The following is a 6067-nucleotide window of genomic DNA, read 5'->3' as shown; positions in this document are numbered from 1 at the left end:
AGTTGAAACTGTTCAACCCATTTCATACTGGGGTCAGGACCACCTTCGCAATTCCCACACAGTCATAGTAAAACACATTAAATAGGAACTGTTATAGCTATAAACCTATATAGTTATATAAGCTATAAACCTAAATTAAAGGTGGAAATACGAGAATGGATTATGTTCACAAAATGTCTAATGACTAAAAGGTGATCTTTAGTGTATTTGCACATTTATTAATACAGGGATTCATATTTGTTTTTATTAAAACTTTACTGAATTTAAACTTCAAACTGCTTTACATCAAGACTGATAGACAACCTCTGCAGCTGACACTAGAATGGATGGTTGAGGGTTAAATACATTAATACAGTTGTCATTAACCTTGATGGTTAAAATTTTAAGATCATAAGCTAGCAAGACATACAGTAACCTACCTAAAACATAGTAGTGGCTATTACAATTATGGACCCCCCCCCCCAAAAAAAATCCTGACCACACAGCACCATTTACAAAAAAAAATAAAAAGACTCCATTCACAGAAACTGAAAACATGACCAAAATATCACTTTCCACACTGACAACTAACTGCACACAGGTAAAAATGATCAAATACTTGTTTCAGTACTGCACAAAATACTTGTCTTGATGCAAAGCTGTTTTATGTTACCTCCCTATCTGCTGCAAAATAATTTACTGTGTAGCAGCTATTCTGACAACACCAACAGGTGATCTCCTTTCAGCTGTCTTTCTCTCAGTGAGCAGGTAAAACCAAGAAAACCCCAACAACCCATTTATTCTCAAGGTGGTCCCACAACTAGAGGTCTACTCATTTAATTTAATTTATAACTGATGATGTTGCCGGCTGGTTCTGTGCTGCAGTGAACTCCTGAACATGTTCTTAAGTATAGTTAAAGTGCAGCTATGCATTTATGGGCAAACATGTCTGTAGGCAAAAAAAAGTCTTGGTGGCAATGTTAGCATTAGCATCGCTTTGTTCAACAAAATGAAGATTGGTGCAAGCTAATGTTAAGAGCTGAACTCCAAAAACGGCATTTTCATGATGACAATATGCAGAAAATACAGAAGAATTTCTCAAATTGTCCATGTTTATGTGTTGGCTTCAGCCTGATGGCCTGTTCACTGACCCCAAACAAAGAATCTGCAGCTGTCTAACGTCTATATTTTGACCAATCAGCTCACCAGCAGCATTAAAAAGACAGAAGCTGAAATGAGCTTTTTACAAAGGGCAAAGGAGCTGAAACAGAAAATGACAGTATGGCAAAAATAGTATATTTTTTTAAAACAAAAACACAAACATATTCTAATAGTTCCAAAAAACGATAAGAACCTAAAAGTGAGAGTAACTTGAGCTTTTTAACATTTTGTAATATATCATATAAAAGTACTATTCCTAAATAGTACTAGTATTTGAGAATAGTACTCAAAAACTATTTTGTAACTGTTCCCAAAACTGACTAACATATAAAACATCTTGGAAGACAAACAATATTATATTTATGAATTTTCTCAGTTTTAGCGTGGTCTACATATATCAGTTGTTAACCGCTTATTACCAGACCTGTGTATTTTTTAGTTTTTATACTAACTGTGTTTATCTGCCCAGCAGCTGAACAACATAATACAGTCAATGGCCTGGAGGCTGTGTACATCCATACAGTTGTTTTTAATTAGACTGACCGGTGGACAGTTTGAAGTGGATAGAGGCTCTGCAGCTTACCGGTGATGGGAAGAGACCCTGTCCCATATTTTATAAACTTCAAGTAGTAAAACAAATTAAAACCCTGGGTTTTCATTTGGGTTGCAGTGAATGTACAAAGCAAGCCTACGGTCACTTTAACTGTGGCCTCTTCTTTACAAGCCTGTTTTGTGAGTCTTGGCACCTGGGTAAATTGTGGCTTATCGTAGTTAGAGGATTGTTCACTAGGTGAACAACACAGCAGCTTTTACCCTGGCCACACTAACAGGATTTGGATGGTTAGTGAGAATGGAATTAGCTAATCAAGGGGAACATGTCATCCCAAAGCCTCATCCAATCAGCACCTTATGTTCTGCTTAATTGGATCCAATTGAAGGGTAGCCCATTTTGTTTGGAGCCATTAAGGACATCCAGCTGAAGCCAGACCACAGAATCCAGAAAAGCATTTTCAGTGTTAGCAGGTATTTTGAGAGGAAACCCTAAATACTGACGCTTCTTTGGGGAAGCTGAAGGTTCTGGTTATTTTTTTCCATGAGGTCTTCACACCCCACTCTCCACCTGAGACAACTCCAGCGTTTTTTGGAGAGAGCTGCTTTTTACTTGTGATTCTGTTCGATAGTGTGACCAATTAATCCAAATAAATACCCACATTAAAACTAAATACAATCCTATTAACATATTTGAATGTTTAAAATGCAAAGTGAATTAATGATGCTATATGTCTATGCTGCTTTAGAGGAATATTTCCTTAAAATAACAAAGTAACTAACTGGAAATCCTTTTTTGATATATTGTATTGGGTCATTTATTAATACAAAACAAACCAAAATCCAAGCTTTAAAGTCCAAAGGATTATCTAAATAGTCCTCTTTTTTTACATAACTGTAAAGCAACAGTAATAATTAGAGATAAAAACATGCAATCAACTATCTTGTCCCTGATTTTACATCGTACATGGTTCAAAATTGTCAAACATTAGTTTCTACGCAAAGCATAAGAAAAAAAAAAACATCATCCATCCACTGCCACTGATCTCACATTCACTCTCCATATTAAAATAATATATATAAAGTGACTTTTAGTTTGTTTTTTATTCCTGCTAGATCTCCCCAGTGTCTCTTTGAGCAAACATTTCTACTGCTACATAAGCTGTTTTTCCCTAAACTGAATCAGAAAGGTTTAGGAGTCTGATTGGATTAGTGTAAGCCATTAGGAGTAGTTAATGGTCTTTCCTGGTGTTGATAAGTAACACTGGTTAATTGACCGGGTGCAGCAGAGAGCTGACACTGGTCCGCTGCAGAAGGTGGTCTCTGCTGAAGTCGCTGCTCATAGAAACAAAGAAACAGACTAACGCAGTCAGCTGAGATTTTACCAAAAGAAAAGCTGAAAAGTCTTTGTGGTTATAAACAGACAAGAAGAGGAGGATATTACTCTGTAAGGACTAACCTACATCCACAGGGACTGATTTTGGGCTTGTTTTGCTCCATCAGAAGGTAAGATTCATATCTATGGAATATATGTTTCTTTTTAAACAAGGGAGAATATATTTGAGTGATTTCTATATATAAATATATATTTTTTACAGTCTGTTTATTAAAAACTATGAATATTCATAAAAAATATAAAAAATATATTTTCTTTCTGATTTATGTAAATTATACACACTATTTCTTAATTTAGTGGTTGTGTTTAGGTCTGTAAATGACTACTTTCAGTGTACAAGTTGTAATCTGGTAATTACACTGTTTGCAAATATTGAAATGTCTCCATCACTAATTACCGATGCTCAAGAAAATATCCAAAAGCATTTAGTCTGCAATCACACAAGACTGAGAAACTTTTGGAAAAAAATTAACATTTGTAAGCTTTGTAAGTTTGCATTTGTTTGTTTTATTTGAACTTATTGAATGTATAAATCAGCAAATTGATGGTGATTTTCTGTGCTCTCTATGCCCTAAGATGAGACATCAGTTCATTTTACAATGTTTCCTTCTCTCTGTTTTTGCTCCCCACATTATTCCTCTATGGGATTAAGAGATTTCTGCAGCATGCTGGCATGGATGTCATTTTTAGAACATAGGATGTATAACCTCAAGCTAATCTTATGTTTATCAGAAAGGAGGGAACAAACTATTGGAATCTGGCAGCAAAAAGCGCTGACACAAGCAGCAGGTGGAGGAGTTTGTCACAAACAGCAAAGAAATGCTTCCTCACCGAAATCCACACCATGCATCCCAGAAAAAAATTGTTAAAAGCTGGGAAAAGAAGCCAAGTGATCCATGATCATATGAACTGTGTTCACTGGGCCTTACTGCAGTTGATTTTGTTTGGGTGATTAAAAATTATCTTATACTCAAAGTCAAGTTCTGATTCTGTTACAACTATCAGGTCATTTCGTCTTTAAATATTTTCCTGTTTTGTCTGATCGAATTCAAATTCATCCAGCTTGGAATGATTTGGAACAAAGAAAAGCATCAAAAAGGTGTCAGTAAATTGTCTGTTTCATGCCTGATCCTATAGGTTAGTTTGCTATTATATTCGAAACTTCTTTTCTCTAAATCATCAATACTTTTAAATCACTGGAAATGTTTTATTATTTAAGCTTGCACACAACAAGACCTTCAGAAGACCTTGTGCTTTATATGCATTGCAGATTGACCCCGTATCACACGGCAGCCTGGTCACTAACAGCATTACTAATTATGTGTCCTTGGAATTTGAAATGAATTAAATGGATTGGCACACTGAATAACCCAACTGGATTACCATCAATGCAATCGACAATAACAAGATACAGTTAGCTCCTTTTAGTATGTAGGGCAAATTGCCTGAGGTGTATCCTTATCAGTCTTCTATATCTGTTCTAGCTGCCCCCTCTCCACACCCGCACCCCCACCCATTAATTAAATGTACTTACAATGATTTTTTTTTTTTTTATCTTTGCATTCTGTTTGTTTACTTAAACTGCACACACCATCCTGACTCAGTTGAAAATGGTGGCATTGTTTTATTACCAGTAAGATGCAACAAGAATGGATAAATTAATGTTTCTGTTCAAATGAAACTGCTTGTATTCGTATGGGTGATTGATTGGTCTGATCTGGTCTTGCCAGTGAGCTGGTTTCCATATTTCTCTGCACTCCAGCAGAAGTTAGGTAAGAAGAACACTCCATAGTCAGGTATGATAACCAAGCTTGGTCTTTCTCTTTTAGAGCAGAAGGTTTTCAAATTGAACATAATGTAAAATCTGATTGGGGATATCAGGCAACAAAACTGTGAGATGTGCAGACAAAGGCTCTAAAAGCAAGAAGATAGTTGCTATAGTAGTCTGGTCCAAAATTTAAGTAAAAAAAAAAAAGGGACATTATTGTGCTAAGAAATCAGAGAAGATAATGTAAGGTAATATGTTGATTCTGCATACTTTAGTTTTGAGTAAATTACCATCATGGTACTACTAATTTGGAATTCAGAAGCCCATTTTTTTGTGTGTGTGCACAGCCTGGTCCATCAGCAACCACACATGCATCCGCACACCCAGCAGTATGCCTTCACTCCCATCCTGCACCGACCTGCAACCATCCTACCAGCTCCAATCATGATGGGAGCTCAGGACAGAAATGTAAGCATGTCTGTCCATTCTAACTCTACATTGGAAGAAGCCCAGTTATATCATCATTTTAGAGGTTTCTCCTACTTTAATCTAACCGATTCATAAGCATTTGTCTTTTGCTGCAGCTCAACATCCACCCTGCCAGAAAAACTCCAAGCGCCTACTTTGCTCCCATCAATGCTTTTCACAGAACACAGAAGTCCGTCAGGTCAACAGTGAGTCCTGCAACAATAAACAGATGCAGATCTTCAGTGTTCCACTTTTAAAAATAAAAGATAAGCCATGGCTGATACAATTGTTTCTATTGAACTAGATATGTGTTTTTGTTGTGTTTTTTTTTTACAGACACAAGGGAGATGGGCTGCTCTGCATGTCTGTATTGCATGGAAGATTTATTTTCACAAACAATTAAAGGTACAACTAAATTCATCAAAACTGTAAAATTTCTCTGACTGCATCACTGAGTCGATTTTTGTAATCAGTTGTACTACTAAGCTTTGCCTCCCAAACTGTTTTTGATGCTCACTTTAACAGAAAAAGCACCAAAAACCCAAAGACCACTTCCTTGAATCTCTTACTTCAAGCCTACCTGACTCACAGCAGCACTCCTGCAGTCACCCGTCTTTAGGTGAGTGTGAGGGTCAGTTATGTCATAAAAGCCTTTTTTTTTTAAACATTTCATTGTACAAATGCTTTAAAGATTATTTGCCTCTCACTATTTAGCCTCTCCATGTGGAGTCTCTGCATATGGAAGT

The sequence above is a fragment of the Melanotaenia boesemani genome, chromosome 9, assembly GCF_017639745.1.
Source record: "Melanotaenia boesemani isolate fMelBoe1 chromosome 9, fMelBoe1.pri, whole genome shotgun sequence".
Lineage (NCBI taxonomy): Eukaryota > Metazoa > Chordata > Actinopteri > Atheriniformes > Melanotaeniidae > Melanotaenia > Melanotaenia boesemani.
Note: the sequence above shows the minus strand (reverse complement) of the source record.